This window comes from Chinchilla lanigera, unplaced genomic scaffold (assembly GCF_000276665.1).
Source record: "Chinchilla lanigera isolate Chin_1 unplaced genomic scaffold, ChiLan1.0 scaffold00002, whole genome shotgun sequence".
Taxonomy (NCBI): Eukaryota; Metazoa; Chordata; class Mammalia; order Rodentia; family Chinchillidae; genus Chinchilla; species Chinchilla lanigera.
Genome location: NW_004955403.1, coordinates 43073519 through 43091158, shown reverse-complemented (window position 1 = coordinate 43091158; position 17640 = coordinate 43073519). Strand labels below are relative to the sequence as shown.

General features: G+C 41.9%; 1 long non-coding RNA gene across 1 annotated transcript in view; it reads left to right on the top strand.

The window, feature by feature from the left end:
• LOC106148774 overlaps positions 1-14691 on the top strand; it is a 17608-nt gene extending 2917 nt beyond the window's left edge. The window contains exons 2-3 of the long non-coding RNA XR_001234461.1: positions 12714-13198; positions 14424-14691. This is a non-coding gene — a long non-coding RNA (uncharacterized LOC106148774). The remainder of the gene's footprint in view (positions 1-12713; positions 13199-14423) is intronic.
• Positions 14692-17640: the final 2949 nt, after the last annotated feature.

The window sequence follows — 17640 nt, the reverse complement described above, 5'->3', positions numbered from 1 at the left end:
CCCTTAGGTGGGGGTAGCCTGTTTACAAAGTAAGACATGAAAAAAGAAGCTGCTTGCTGCCATTCCTCCGGTTTGCTCTGGCTGTTTGCTGTTCGGCTGCCATTCCCCCACTTTGTTCTTGTTGCTTTGCTACCTTTTGCCTTGGAGCCAGCCAAGTATGGACTGAAACCTCCACAAACTGTAAGCTAAATAAACCTTTCCTTCCTTCATTTTCGGCGTTGGGTATTTTGTCTCAGCAATGAGAGAAAAGTAACCAAAACAGGTGGTAAGGAGTGCATTTCACTCATTGAACAAGGGCAGGATGAGGAGATGAAACAGAGGAGAAAAACACAAGAGCACAGGAGAAGCCAAGGGGAGAGAGGACAGACATAAGTGACCTGAAGAAGGCTATTCCAGCCACATCATCTCTAGCCTCAGTTTCCAGTGAGATTGGACTGGGTCTCAGTTTGATAACACCCCCTAGAAGCAAACTCCTGCGGCCTATTGCAAAATCTAGAATATACTGCAAGGATGCTGGAGGGTACAGAATCCAAAGAAAGGTGAGAAAGCCAGAACCCAGAAGCCACAGTGACCAGGAAGCTCCACAAGTGGAAAATGCCATACTATAAAATTTGGTTTTATGTGTAAAATTATTAAAAATATTGTATAACATTATTTCAAGGCAATATGGATAATAGATAGAGAGATAGAGAGATAAAGGTAGAGAGATAGATAATAAATAAATCTTGTGCTGGGCCCCACCTCCAACATACCTCATTATGAATATGCAAATAGTTTAACATTTGAAAAAGAAATCTAAAATTGGAAACATTTCTTGTCCCAAGTACTTCAGATAAGGCATAAATGCTGGGCACAATTTACATCTGATCATAGAAGCCTTCTGACCGTTAGACCACCTTCTCATTGGGTCGGGTCAGGCACCCTACTGGGCAGTCTTCTCTTTTGTAAGGACAGAGTAAAATATACACTCATAGGCATTTGGTCCTAAGAAGAGGAAAGTGCCTGGCCTAAGCATGTCTAGTTCCTCTCCCCAACTTTAGTCAGTAAGCTACTCCTCTTTCATGAACTTACTTTCTCTTATTGTTGTATTGTTATCTTGTTACTGAATTGTATGCTAGCTGACCAAAGGGGGAAACTTGTTCCCCTTTGCCACAGAGGTCATACAGATGGTCACAGGGGTTGGATGGAGGTCAGAACCAGTGCAGAAACAGGATTCCATGAAGCACTTTCCTGTGTCACACTGTTAAGTTTCCCTCTGACTGCAGAAAGTTGATGGCTTCCTAATTTAACACTCTCAAAACTACTATTCTGCACACCTTGACAAGTTGTGTAACCTCTCTGGAGAGTACTGTTGCAAGTCCAGGGGCTATAGTGAATTTTCCATCCCAAACTTGGAAATCAAGAAGATCACTTCCATAAAAGATGAGTCCTGAAAGTGTCATTTGGAAAGAAAATAAGTACCTGGCCAGCAATACTTGATTAAGTGGCTAGACTTACACCATTTAATACGGTGGTCATATGTAGGTATTTAAATTTAAAGAATTAAAATTAAATTTTAAAATTCAATCTCATCCTACTAATCACATTTCATGTGCTTATTAGCACAGTGTGGCTGGTGGCTCCTATGTTGAACAGTGCAGATCAAGGACGTTTCCATCGTCACAAAATAATTCTGCAGGGGATACTGCTCTAGAGTGGCCCTAGTTGACTGGTGGAAGAGTTGGTTAGTTGCTTGATCTCTGAAATACAGACAATGGAGATCCCTGAAGCTAAACTTTGGGAGTGATGTGGCATCAGCTGGGGTCCACATAGAAAATAAATGGCACATTTAGAGTGTTAGTTGGAGAGTTTAATAGAGCTTATTTATGAAGGTGTGGTAGGGCTATAAGACTCAAAAAGAATGACGCTGGACAATGAGAAACCAGTGCCATCTACTGGCTTGGAGGGATGAGTGTTCTCACAGGGCTTTGCATGTGTTTGCTTATATTGGAAAATAGCACTCAGTTTGGGAAAATACCTGCCCCCTTCTCTCTCTATCACTCAGCTGTCCTGCTGGTGCATCCAGTTGTATCTGCCTGATGAATCCAGTTGTATCTCAGGGGGCAGAGGAACCCAGGATGTAGGCAGTGGAGCTCAGTATCTTGGAGCACAGAGCAGGAGGACAAGGGTGGGAAAAAGAAACCAAGGAGCAAGGGAGCGAGACCAGCTCCCCTTCCAAGCACTGTCCAGGCCAGGGGGAGATTTGACCTGGGCTGAGTGTGGTGTGAGCTTTGGATGGGGCAGTTTTAATGGAGAGATGGGTGCTAGAGGTTTGCAGAGATTCTGCTGATGGTTTGGCTTTCTGTGGGGGTCTGGATTCACAGAAGAGAGTATACTCAGCACGTGTACTCATGCTTGTGCATGGGATGGTTTCCCTTCTCACTGTAAATGAAGACATTGGCAGTTTCAAAAAGAACTTTTGAGCCTGTAAGATCAAAGGCCGCATACCCTGATCCAGACCAACTCACCAGGGTGATGAACAGTACCCTGTGAAGGGCTTAGGAAATGTCCAGCAAGCCTTGCCATTATGTAAGCTCCAAAACATGGTCATGGGCTAAAAGACAACATGCTTCATGGATTTGCAGAGAGCATTCACATACATGACTTACACAAAGCAACTAGTGTGGCATGAGGGTTACAGGAGGTGGTTTGATGATTTCGTGAATATTTAGGAATGCTTACTTGGATTGAGCACCATCCTAGGCTCTGGGAATGCAGCAATTAAAAGCAGACAAGGGGCTGGGGACTTAGCTCAGTGGCAAAGCGCCTGCCTGGCAAGCGCAAGGTCATGAGTTCGGTTCCCGGTACCGGAGAAAACAAACAAACAAACAAACAAAAGCAGACAAAATGTCGTACCCTCCTGGAGCTTACAATCTAGTAGGAGAGCAGGATTGTAAGCCATGTGGATAAGTAAGGTATAGGTTATGTTATATCGGAGTGGGTGCTGTGGACGAAAACAAGGAAGAGAGTGTAACTACCATAGGCAAGTTCAAATATAGTGGTCAGGTCAGCCTCCCTCTGAGCACGACATGTGGAAAAGCCTGAGAAGGTGAGGGAACAAGGTGTTTGGAGATCCAGGAAGAGCGTTTCACACAATGGGGAAAGCAAGAATGGAAGGCCATAGGTGAGAGTGTCCTAGGTGTTCCGGCACCAAGGAGGTGGCCACAGTGGAAGGAGCAGAATGAAGAAGAGAAAAGGAGATGAGGCCATAGAGATGGTCACAGGGGTTGGATGGAGGTCAGACAGTCCATATATACAGATGACTTTCACTGTAACCTTGAACTGTTCACGTTGCCTTCTCACGCTGTTTCTGAGCTCTGGTTCCTATGTAAATCTCTGTAGGATGCGAGCATCTGAAAGCAGGGCTGTTTCATACAATTTTTTTAAAACTTTCTTTATCTAGCCCAATGCCTTGCATTAGCTGATTCCCTATAGGTGCTGATGGACTGATGCAGGAATTCCCATCTCGCTTTCAATTTGCTGCAAAAAAATTCAATGTTGTTCCCATCCCAGCGTCCTGTGAGCTGTTGGAAAAGAGCACAGCTTCTCTCTTGACAACAGAGTGAAATAACCTTAGCTTATCTGCATAGTAATAAAATCCCAGGCCATACCCTTCAGGAATAATATGTTACTTCATCCTTCAAGCAATGAAAAGCAGAATAATTTCAGCATCTGTTTAAGCTTTCAAATAATTTTCCAACCAGGACCAAAGCCATATTCAATGACCTAACAATAGAGGCTGAAGGTGCCAGCCCAGGCCAAGATTGATGGGCTCCAAAGCAGGTGGGGCAGTTGCAAACCTCAGCGTGCAGAAGACCTTGAGTCAGCTGCACTCGTACATCACCTGTCTCCTTCCAAGAAATGACAACCCGAGTATGGGGTTGTGCGAGGAGATGGGGTTGAAATTTCTCAGATAAATAAAAATGAACAAGACATGTTTGCACTTGAATTGAACAAGGTTTCCCAGTACCACAAAAAGAAAGCAAGAATATGAAGCTGAATCAAAATTCAATTTATTTTATAGTGGTGTTATTATGTCTTATATATTCCAATGGTCACCAGGCAGCAGTCTTCCTCAGTATGTCATTTTTCATTTTGATCTCTCTCCCGGTCCTACAGTTCCTTGTCCCTTCTCTTGTCATTTTTTTCTTGCCCAGTAGAACTCTGGACTTCATTCACTCATGTTTGGACTTGCCATCATATCCTCACCTGTATATCCTCTTTTCCCTCCAAATCTCCACTACTACATGCTGGGCTCCAGGAGGACACTGTGTCTAAGAGTTTAACCAGCCATGTCCACCCCAGAATGCTTTTAGTAGTGATACATCAGAGTAGATTCTTCTGATTATTCTTTTAACCTGGCTGCTCTATTTGTGCAGATAATCATTTTGTTCCAACAGGTATTTAAGATGGCTGCCAGAAAAATGCACATAGCTCATTTGGACATTGAGCCAACATCCCAATGGAGACTTCCTTGCAATGAGGGATTAAAAACATTGGTCTCTATCCAATTTAGGCTTCTTCTGTGGGCCTTCCTCATACAATGCCCTTTTTGTGATATAACAAGACCTCAAAGATCTTGAGCCTGGCTTATGCACCCTGTCCCCCAACGTCCCCACTCAGAAAGGAACCTGTGGCTTGACTTACTGCAGGGTGCTGTGTGACCTGATCTGTTAAACACAGTGGCTTCCTGGAGACACAATATTTATTATCAATTAATCCATTTGGTTTCTAATACTAATATTCCAGAAATGTTTTTATCTTCTCAGGCACTGCACCCACAACTAAGAAACAATATTATAGGTGAACAGGGATATGTAGCAGCTCAAAACTTGCATGTCATTGCCATGTAGTTAGTTGGATCACAAAGAGATAAAATAGACTTTTATAACTCCATTATGGTTACTTTTACTTTCTTATAACAGGAAAATTGCAGAATGGTTAGAAAGGAGAAAAAGTCACCTACCATCCTAACTCATAAAGTGTAAATTTTAATATCTTCTTCTAAGCTTTTTACTAGTTCTAACAGGAGAGCCTGTGTTGTGCTTTGTTTCTTAACATTATTTGCTGTGCAGTCATTTTAATATCGGCATAATATTTCTTCTGCGATTTTCCATAACTATGCTCCATTAGTTAGCATTTAAATTACTTCCAATTTTTCATCATTATATGTGGTGCAGTGAGCATGAATGAACATATGGTTTTTCTGCTATTTGGGATTATTATTTTAGGATACATTCCTGGGAGTAGAGTTATGGGCCAAAAGGCTTTAATATTTTCATGATTCTTTACCCATATTGCCGTTTTGCTTTCCAAAGGGTTGTAGTGATTTACAAACCTACTGCAGATGGGGAGACAGTCTGCTTTATAGTGTCTCCCCCAGCTCTGGAATTGTATTAAACCTGTAAATTAACATGGGAAGCAAAAATATTTGCTATTCTATTTAGTCTTGGAATTCAGAAATACATGTGTTCTTCCATTTGCTATTGCTGTGGTTATCTACATGTACATGAGTTTTATAGTAGACATATATATATGTGCATTGATACAGGGAGTAAGCAGGTATCTTGGGCCACAACGCCCTTTCCTTTCTCTTTGCTTTTGATGTTCTCCCTCACCTGCTCTCTTGCCTTCTCCCGGCCCTTACACCCTCCAGCACGTACACTCGCAGTGCGCCTTAATGCTTCATGGTAGAAAGAACTAAAACACAATAGCTGAATGGCAGAGATGATTATTACAGGTAAACATGAATAAAGCTCCGTTCTAGAGACCAAGTAACTGGGTTGATGCGTGTGGATGGGGTCACGTCACCCTGGAATTGGACAGATGGTGTTGCAGACTGCATATGGATGGTGCTGCTGACCTGGGGCAGGGAAAGTGAAGCATCCTTAGGCAGGGAGTCATGTAGTCCCTGAAAAGTGTCTGGGTCCCCTGGCAGTGTGTGCATTGGAGCATGTATGTGAGCTGATGAGGGGTGAGCAAGATTCCTGGCCTCCATTCTCCTGTGTTAAGGGCCAAAGGTGTGCCCTTCATGGCATGGCACATTCTGCCAAGTGATAAGGAGGTAAACTTAGTGATACTTCAGATCGCTCACCCTTCCACTTGATAACGTCCTTCTCTCTCTCTCTCAGTGCACACCTTCACTTAAAACAAGGCCTGACCCACCGACTTTTAAAAATTTTTTTCTATTCTATTCTTTTCTATTCTCTTTTTTCTACTTCTATTCTTTTTATTTTAAAGAGAATAAAGAATAAAAAAAAATTAGAAACAACACAGAATTTCAGAAAACCCAACAATGAGATGACTTCAACAGTAGCTGTTATACTGCATATTGTTGTCTTCAAAGCAGTTGTTCAGATTACCAGATATAAGCATGCAAAATTGGACAAAAACTTTAAGCGCTAACACCCATAGACTTTCATGACCCAAGGGTGTCATGGAAGCCGACTGGTCCAACCTTTCTCCTTTGCATAGATGAGAAAACTAAAGCCAAGAAAAATAACACGATATGACTCAGGCTAAGTTGTAGCAAAACCAGCACTCAACCCAAAGTGTCCAGGGAGAAAGGACTTGGGATAGCAGGTGTAAGACAAGACTGCTGAGTCAGGCTAGCCTTGTAGGAGGTGCACGGCTTTGGGTGAGTCGGTCACATCAGCCTGCTCCTTATGGAAAGTATTTTTACCACATCTGCCTACCCAAAGGGCTGCTGCAAGGATCAAACTAAAGGAGAGAGAAAGCTTTTGAAACTGTAAAGCATTTTGTTAATGTGAGATTGTCAATGTGTGTGGTCAGTGTGGACCAAGAACAGGGCAGTGTGTGCAGATGGCTTCCTGTGCATACAATAAATGGCTGTATCATCCGCAGAGAACTCTAAAACAATTGTAAAACTTACTAAAAGTTAGATGGATTTTTATGATTACTGTGTTCAGCAGTCTTAAATAATATCAGTGATAAAACACTCTTCCCTGAAATATTAAATTCTAAACAGTTGTAGTTACTGTTGAATTATAATGATGTGTATGAAAGATTCAATTTAGCACTTTTTATTCCTTAGCTTCTAGCAAGTCTTGAATTCTACGTGAAAGTTAATTCAGAGATCTCCCAATTAGGATTGCCAGACTTATGAATTAAAAACACAAGATGTCAAATTAAATTCAAATTCCAGATAAACAATGAATAATTTGTAGCATAAATATGACTTGTGCTTATTTGGACATATTTACTTGTTGATAGCTGGGTTTGGTGGTGCATGCCTATAATCCTACCACTCTGGGAGGTTGAGGCAGGAGGATCATAACTTCAAGCCCATCTTGAGCAAGTTAGCAAAACACTGTGTCAAAACTTTTTTTAAAAAAAATGGGCTGAGGATGTAGATTAAGGCACAGAACCTGGGTTCAATTTCTAGTACTGAAAAAATATTGTTAACCTGAAAGTCAAATGTAACCTGTGTCCTATGTTTCTCTGGTCACTCCAGATCCATGAGGCTGGATCACTCCAGTGATCCATGAGGCTGCACCCCTCTGCTTTCATTCAGGGAGTAAGTTCATGCTAGCGTAGAATGACTTGCATTTTCTCAAGGTTCCGCTTGTGTCCCCAACCCCGGTAGTAATACTTGGTTTTAAACAGTAGATTTGAAATAAAGACAGCAGAGGAACTATAAAGCAATAGAATGTGAGGCTTTCAGTTCTGTCACTGTCCAAGTGGCTACTTAGAGCTTTTAGTGTTGTTTTCTTTAAAAAAAAAAAAAATTTAATAACAAAGCAGACTGTGAACTGCTCTCTTTGTTCACTAAGTACAAGGGTATAATAAGATGTGTTAGTTCCTATAACACATGAAATATTTTATTGGATATTTTAGGTTGAATGATAGTTTCCCCCAAAAGATATGCCAAACCTCTAGTGCTTAGAATGTGACTTTGCCTGGTCGTAGGGCCACCACTGATATACTTAGTTACTGCAGATGAGGTCATACTGGAAGAGGGTGGGTCTGCAGTCTGATATGACTGGTGTCCTTGAAGGAAGAGGACAGAGACACATGTAAGTGGGAGACTACCACAGACACGCAGAGAGCACTGGGGGACAACAGAGGCAGGGGCTGGAGTGCCGCAGCTCAGGCCAAGGAGCACTAGGGATTGACAGCCTCCCCCAGAAGTGAGGGAGAGGCGAGGAAGGTCTCTCCCTCCAGATCTCGGAAGGAGCACAGCCCCGCTCATGCTTCATTTCGGACTTTGGCCCAGCAGACCATCCGATAGCAAACTTCTGGGCTGGGAATCCACCTAGCTGGTGGTGGTTCATTACGCCACCTTAGGAAGCCAGCACACTGTATATGAATAACATCCTTAAAGTTCACATCTACTCCTCCCTTTAAAAATTGCTCTTTCCCTTATTTGTTATTACTAACTTTAGCACATGAGCTTGAGCCCTTGTTAAAAGTTCACTAGCACAACTACTATCAGTTTATTACTTTTTCTTTTTGTGTACCATAACATTTATTTCATATTTAATTTAAAAACTTTATTGGCATAGCTGTATAAATATAGGGGCTAATAAGAGCCATTCTCTCCACCTGTCTTTCTTTTCCAGCTATTATCACTGTGTGCTTCATTTTGCATTATTAAGCATGATATTGTCACAGAGGAGGAGGGTGTTAAAATGACCCACAGTGAGTACCAAGTGTGCTTTGTACCAACTGAGCCCAGTTCCACTGTGTGGGGATTGTATGGCTTTCAGGATGTTCCTTAGTCTCCCTGAAGCAGTTTCCTTATGTTAAGAATGGGGCTCATTATACCCATCTGAAAGCCGGTTAGAATTAAATGAGGTGATGTACATCGAGGTTCAGCGCTCTGCTTGGCATGAGGGTGCAAAAACTCTGACCTGCCCTCATGGCAGAGCTGTTATTTTATGACGCAGGGTGTGGCTTCTCTAGGAGGAGCTCCATGCAACAGTGCACTCTTGACTGCACTGTCAGAGCAGAGGGAATGAGCTGTGTGGCTGAATCTCAGACAAGACAGAAAGTTTCTACACACAGGGTCCCTTTGGGGAATGGGTATTTAAATCTGAGTTCCCTTTCAACCTCTCCTTATGTCTTAGTTACTTTTCTCTTGCTGCTGAAACAAAATACTGGACATCCAAAGTTAAAAGGGGAAAGGTTTATTTAGCTCACAGCTTGTGGAGGTTTCAGTCCATAGTCAGCTGGCTCCAAGGCAGGGTGGCACATGGCAGAGGGGCAACAGTTCATGGTAGGGAAAGACACCAAAAGCAACAAGAGCAAAAGGGGAAGACAAACCTCTTTCTTTCCCCCATAGTGTAGCAGGATATCAGTCCTAGGGCAGGTGTAGCTATCACTCTTAATCCCAGCACTGGACCACGAATCAGTCACAAGCTCTAGATTCAGCTGCCTCCAAATCCAGCCTTCCAAGACCTCATGAGGCTCTGGAGGGACATCTCGACACAAATCATAACATCTTAGTATACCCTTAGTAGCTTTGGTACAATTTTAGCCTTCAAAGGCCCATGTGGCCTGACAGACATCATAGGTAGATAAACAGGAATGGGGGCCTTGAAGGAGCATGGGGTCATGGGAAGAGGGTCATCACCAGAAGAGGGCATTTTCCAACCACAAGATTCTTTCCAGAGTACACACTTGGCCCACAGTGGAACCACTCAGAAGACAGTTCAGGAAGCTCTGGGTAGAGATCCCAAACACCTGCCCTGAAAAGATTGAGATTGGGAATCCAGGACTGGTAGGCACTGGTCTAGAATATTGAAGCTAGAATAATAGTAATGATAACAATATGATGAGGATGATTAAATGGAAAATTAGGTTTTTACTGTATGCTAGGTACGGTAAGACATATATATGAATACACACATATATGTGAATACACACATATACATGTATCCCTTAATACACCCTTATAACCTATACACATCCTCCTGTAGATTTTTAATTACCTCTAGATTACATATAAACCTAATATAAAGTAAATGCTCTAAAAGTGGTTGTATTGCTTAGAGAAATAATGACAAGAGAAAAGTTTGTACATGTTCAGTACAGATGAATTATTCTTAAAATAATACTTCCAATACACATTTGATTGAACCCCCAAATACAGAATCTAACATATACATATGTACACACATACAACATTATGTATAATACATGATAGTATATATTATGATATGTATATATATATATATATATAAATTGAATACTGTCAACAGCTCTGTGAAATCATTATTCCCACTTTACAGATGGGTAAACTGAGCCCCAGAGGGGTAAGTGCAGTTCCCAGGGTCCCCAGGCTGGTGGGCAGCTGAGCCCGGGCACAGCCTGACTTCAAAGCCATTGCCATCCTGGGGGGCACACAGAAAGGAAGCATTGGAGTTGCCTATGGCTTGGTTGTTTCCGCTCACCTGGGTGCATGGGACCAGAGGACCCTTTCAGAATATACGCCATGAGTATCTCCCATCTCCCAAACATCACAAGAGGTTTCTGAAAGGGCATCGAGGCAGCAGGTGGTTCCATGCAGATTGCCGAGGGCCTGAGTTTCACCATCGTCCTGGGCCCTTTGCACATTTTCCTCTTGGAACTTCGGTCTTGCATTTCCTCAGCCCCCAGAGCCATGAGCCCATGCTGGGTAGAGGCCGGGCAAGGTGCAGAGTTTCACCTGTGAGGAGACACCTTGAGGAGGCTGGGGGACAGTGTGGAGGAGGGACAATGCGACTACCCAAATGGCCCCCCTGCCCGGTCTCCCTTGGCACTACCATCACTTTTGCCAACAAAATGAGCAACGCTCTGGGTCCATGTGGCCCTGGCCCTCAGCCCTCGGCCCTCTCATGGCTCCTTCTGCCCTGCAAGGCAGAACAAGAGCAGTGTTGTTTTCCTGCCCCATCCCAGGTTAGCACTTTGCCCTCAGGGTCATTGTCAGAGTCTTCTCTGGCCTCCTTCTGTGAGGTTCGCATCAGCCAGTTGCATTGCACACATTCTCATTTGCTTTCCACAACTTGTTAGGAAGGACTTTGGGAAAGGCCCATCCCATACCCAAGGAACCCAGCATTCAGAGAGGGTAAGTGTGCTGATAAATGGCAGAATTGGAGCTCAAGCCTTGAACTCAGGTCTCCCTGACTTCAAACCTCAGGTTCACACTGACTTTTGGAACTGTTTAGGCCAAGAGTGACCCAGAAGAAAAGAAATACATTATATATCCATTTAAACTTTAAAGCTGTTTTCAGAAGTCTATTAACTTTTCTTTCAACAATAGAATAATTATAGCGAAAGGGCTACATCAAGTTGTTGCATGATGTGGAAGAAAGTTTTAGAAGAAAGTTCCAGAAACTTCTGAACTATTTTACATGAGGAAGCGAAACAGAGGATAACAGCTTTATGGGACTCCTGACCTCTGACTTTCTTTCTAAATAACGCTTCCTGGGGAGCCTTTGAAGCCTTTGAAAAATTGCTAAGGCCTTCAGGGTTTCCTGGTGCACAGCTGAAAATCCACAAGCTTTTGTTTTGAAATTTTTTTGACATTTTCCCTTCCTTAATGTCCCCTGTACTTAATGTCATTATCAGCTTCTTCTTTAGCAATTCTATGATTGTGATATTTAAGAAACCTGTACGTTTGAAAAGAACAAACAGAATGAGTGACTTAACTGCATATGGGGTGAAGAAGGAAATATTTCCCTATACCTATGTACAGCTAAGCATATATCTATACCTATATACCTGTATACAGCTTTGTCATTGTCAAGAAAGCTCTGTTGTGGCGACAGTTGTCTTGGTATTGGTGCCTGATGGCTTGAGACCCCACATTAAGCTCTATCTATGCTCACAGAACCCGAAACTAGGGGATTAAAATACTCCGGATGTTTATTTGTGTTTTATCTAAGGTTTCTGGCTTATATCAAGACTAATATTTTCCTAGGTGAAAAATAGCTGTGTTACTACTTCCTGGCCACCCCAACCCCTCTTATCTGGAGATGGTTACCTTTCTTTCTCCCTCTTCAAACTTTGTCAGAGCCTCTCCATTTTCCTCCACTCTGGAGATGTTCCTAAGGCTGTATAACTTCCTGGTAGTTATTTTAAGCAAGACTTATTGGGTTGAGAGCTGTTTTAACTGGCTTAGAGCCTGGTGCTGACATATAATATAATATTGAATTCACTGTAGGTCTGCTCTGTGGGCTTTAATATCTTGCTTTTACTGTTCCCAATTAATGAGCATATAGTTTTCTTTTTGTTTTTTTGGTTTTTTTTTTTTTTTTTGGTTTTTCTTCTGGTACCGGGAATCGAACTCATGACCTTGCGCTTGCCAAGCAGGCACTGTGCCGCTGAGCTAAATCCCCAGCCCCTCTATTTTTCTATATAATATAAGCACTGCTATTCCTAGACATCCCATAAAGCTGCCCAGCTGAGCACTGACCTTAGAGACAGCACTTTCAGGATGAGACTGCCTTGCTCTAGTGCAATATTCCATTTTTCCTTCCTATTTTCCTATTCCCATCCCTCTCCTCCTTAGCTCCTACTGGTGTAATCTCCCTTTATAGGCTGCCTCTATTTGTCTACAACACGCTGGTACAAACTGAGTGACTGGTAGCTTTTGTATTTTTGGTGAGCTTGCAAGTATTCTGGTAAACGTTCAAGATAGTAAAGTTGCATGAACTAAAATGTTCTCCCAGCAGGCGGCACTGTAGGCTTCTGGAGGCTCTGGAAGCTACGGTTTGAGGCCCACATGCAAGCCCTCTACCGGCTATTATTCAGAAAGGAACTTTCTGCTTTCTTGATGTTCAAGGACAGAGTGATGAGCCCAGGACTTCATCTTGGAAGCCGACAGCATTATCCTTCCACAGACAAGGCTGTCAGCCGAGGCTACGTGGGAAATAGGTTGAATGCAACTTTCCTAAGTACTGCAATCCTGAGGAAATAAAGTTAACCAGAAGTATGAACTGAGAACAGTCCTGGTGAAGCCACAAACCTCAGCCTCAGACATGTGTGTTGACACACCGCTGACTAAGAGGGAGACACAACGAACTGAATGAAGTAAACCAAGTATTTCATATAAAGATAGTACAGTGGTTCTTAACTGGAGGTATTCATCCAAATCACATGGAGAGCCTAAAACAAGAAAACGTTCCTTGATCCCACTCCAGAATATTCTGATTGGGTATGTCTGGGCGGGGTGCGAAAGTCTATATTTTCGTAATTTTCATAGATGATTCTGCTGTGTACTCCTAGCATCTGGTACTATAGGGCTTTTCTAATTACTTTTTTTCCATCCAGTTTGTGGGTGTAATGGGAAGAACAGGCCATATCGATGCAAGCTTTCATGTTTCTGACTCAGCTCATACATAAAAGCAGCTAAATTGCAAAGGTGGACTAATTGCCCAAGTCAGAGACCGGACTAGTCCACACTACAGTTAGGTGCTCAGACCTCCCTATATCCATGTCTTTCCTCCCCCGCGCCCCAATCAGTGTGCAGAACCATCACTATTGTTAGGGTCCTTACATTCTTCAGTAATCACCTACAATGTAGTGATATCCTTACCAGGATTAACTTGTTCCTTTCCTAAGCTTTGTCAGTGTTAAGAAATTGAGCATCTCTTATTTTATAGTCTAAGACGTAGCAATGAATCTTAAAACAGTGCTCATTCAGGTCACTAATTATTTAATGACTTGGGAATCATAGACTCCTCAAAGGAATAATTAAGTCTCTTCACAGTAAGAGGAAAATAATATATGGACATTAGTGGTTGTGTTTCATTTTATTACAGGAAGAAAGACTCTGAAAAGGCATAGATCCTCTGAACATGCGGGGCAGATGGTCTCCCTTGAGCACCATCCAGCTGACATCTGTTAAAACATGAGAGGCAGCCAGTTCCTGGTCTGACACTGTCACCTTTGTAAAACTGCTAGTCCCTGTGTCTTCCTCTGCTCTTCCCACTGGATGCCCTCTCATACCCTGCACAAGGATGTCCAATGTCAGCTTCTCCACAGCTCCTAGCAGTGCCTCTTAACATTTTGGTCCCACCTCTCCTGTCTGTTTATGCTGTCAGTGTCTGTCTTTCCCTTGGACTTTAAGCTCCCTGAAGATAGGGACTCCCACTCAGTCCCTTAGCTTGAATACTTGAATAAATTAGTCAGTGGTGAAAGATAAGACTAACATATTTGTATGATTTTCATCATCTGCATGGAGTATGGGTGGTCTTTTACGGATTATGTCTTGCAATAACCCCCTACCTCCCAATATCTTACAGATCAGCCAAGCAAATATTTAATTTTGCCAGTAATATACATCTGTGCCTTAAACATTGCCAGTGCCTGTGGGCCTCTTTGAAAACACAAAACATCCCTCTTGGAATAAGTATAATTAACAACTTTTTTCTTTGCAGGCAGTAATGGTTCAGAATGGTTTCATGAACCATACATGGAGAATACAGAACAAGAAAATGTCACTTCACATCCTAAAAAGAGTACGTTTTGATACAAAGGGATACAACAGCTGGATTATGACCAGTAGCATGTCCAAGTTGGAGGAGAATTCAAGCCTTCATTTTGCAGAAAAGCAACTAATCCTCAGAGAGGGAGAGGATCTCTCCCAAGGTCAGCATGGGGACTTCACAACCTATTTACAAAACTATTAAACAGTGACATAAACAATGCCCTTGTGTTGTCCATTGTGTGGCTGGCAAGGCCAAATTCCCCAAGGTCAGAGTTTTGCTTAGTGCTCTGCTGGCTGTACATGGGATTCTAAAGAGCTTTTTTTGAAAACCAGTGAGACTGTACCTTTAACATGAGCCTAATTTTTAAACAAATGTTCACAGGTGATTCTGGTGCATGTGAAGGTTTGGGAACTACTTTTCTAGGTTATTAGTATTGTTCATATAAGCTAGCACAGATTTTTTTTTTTAGCACATAAAAGGACCTTAGGTATAATCTGAATCCTCTTAATTTTCCCTTTGAATTATAAGAAAGTTATATATGGACTATCCACAGTCTACTTTCTGAAACAAACTTAGAAATCAGAAAAATGAAAGACTACATAAAATAGAAGCATCCTAATACTACATCTCAGTGTCCTAGACCTAGAGGAGAAAATAAATTAGACCTACAGAAGTCAGTAGCTTTCCTCAAGTCACGCAAGTAGTTTGTAACACAGCTGGGACTGAATCTGGGCTCCCTGTCATCGTTCCAAAAACACTTTAGTTAGTAAATCTTGGTTTTAAGAGGTTATAAAACAATGCATACATATGATTAAGAAATCATGAAAACCCTGTATGTCAAATGTGTGGAACAGCTAAAGAAGTAATATTAGGTAAAATTATAGCTTTTATGGCTTGACAGAAAATTTTTAAATGTTAGAAATCACAAGCTATTAAGTTTGGGCTTAAAGTTTTCTCAGTACAGAGAGAACTGCAACCTCACTTCATGTGTGTCTTAGTTACTTTTCTCTCTTTGGAGAGAAAATACCCAGAACCCAAAGGTTTATTTTAGCTCACAGTTTGTAGAAGTTTCAGTTTACAGTTGGTTGGCTCCAAGACAGGTTGGCATGGCACAGCAGCACTGCAGAAGAGAAACAGTTCATGGTGAGCAGAAAGCAGCAAAACAGCAAAGCAGCAGCAGCAGCAGCAGCAGCAGCAGCAGCAGCAGCAGCAGCAGCAGCAACTTTCTTCTCCCTTTTAGCCCTTCCAGGCTTACACTCAGGGTGGGCCTGCCCATTATCCATACCCAGAACTATGCCAAACCAATCAGTGGACTAATTTAGCAATCACACAACCTTAATCCCAGGATCACACACTTAGATACAGCCGTCTCTGAAATGCCCCAGCTATGCCTACACGAGGCTTTGGGGCAACATCTAGACACAAACCATAACAATGTGTAAGCAGACTGTGACGTCCTATGGCAACAAGTAGCTGACCCCTAGCCAATTGCAAACAGACAACTGTTCAAACCGTGTTCAACTAAGACAGTCATAAGCAGTAACCAATGGGCTGTCTCCATACCTCACTTCTGTTTTCTGTATCTCACTTCCTTTTCTCTTGACTATAAATATAACCTGCCTGTGTGGGCAGGGGATGGAGTGGGAGTGTGAAGCGACAGGCATTTTGAACCACTTGTATTCCATTTGGTGACAAATTCTGCCATCACAAACAAAGCCAATTAAGATCTATAAAATTAGACTTGCTATAATTTTGTTGTGTAACACCATTAAACTCAAGAGTTTGGAAAAAGCAATGGAACAGACACAAAGAAACATTATAAATGGAAACCAATTAAAGACAGAAATTAATAAGACTAAAGAGGGAAAATGTCAAGAGAGATTAATAAAACAGCAACCAGATTACATAAAAGAATACTAAGACAGGTATAATGGGAAAAGGAAGAAGATGCAAATGTACAGAATACATAATAAAAAGGAGAAATAGCTACAGACACAGTGCTGTTTATAAATTCTTAAAGGTTATTATTTGTGCATATATATTACTGAACTTGAAGACCTGCATCAGTCAGGTAAATTCCCCAAAAAATATAAAATGTTTTTTGTTTTTTGTTTTTGTCTTTCTGAGACAGGGTCTCTCTGTGCAGTTCAGGTTAGCCTTGAGCTCACTTTGTAGTCCAGGCTGGTCTCGAACTCATAGTGATTCTCCTGCCTCAGCCTCCTAAGTGCTGGGATTACAGGTGTGTGCCACCACACCTTGCCAAAAAATATAAAATGTTTAAAGGAATTAAAATGTACCAACTCCACACAAGAAATGTAAATATTATGTACTGTAAATATTATGTACTCTCAATGTGTACTAATAAAAAATGCTTAAACATTGGCACAAAGCATTTTTAAAATTGTGGACCACTGAGTACACAAGACTTTTAAGTGGAATTAAAAATTGTCCTTCTCAAAGCAAATTATATATACACCATGATAGGCAGCCTCTGAATGGGCTCTTGTAATTTCTCCTTGTGTGTCTCCCACCCATGCCCTATGTAATCTCTTCCCCTTGAGTGTGGGCTGAACCTATTAACTTGTGGTTATCAAAAAAAAAAAAAAAATGGCAGAGTGACTGGATGTCACTGGCAAAATTATGTTACAGAGACACTGTGACTTCCATCTTGCTGTCTTACTCTCTTTTTATTCCCCTCATAGCCCAGCTCTGGGCAAAGCAAGATGCCATGTTGCTAGTGTGTCTTGTCTTCGGCCACCTGTACTAGTAACTATCTAGTTGAGGATGGAAGTGGGTTTTAAACGCCTTCCCAAAACCACATGAATGGGCCTGGCAACCGAGCTTCCTGGGTAGATGCCTGATTGACACATCAATGGCCACTGTGGAGAGACTGAGTCAGAAACAACCAGCTAAGCTTGCTCACAAAAAATATGATATAGGATGTGGTGTTTCAGGTCATTTAAGTTCTAGGGTAGTTTGTTACATGCCAATGTGTAACTCATACACACACACATACACACACACACACACACACACACACACCCATAAAGGCAGACAGAAAGCTTCTTAGCTCATTTGTGAGGTCAGTATCATTATTCCATCATGATGGTGATAAAATGTAATGCAAACATGCATAGATCTTAGGTGAACAATGAAATAAATACTG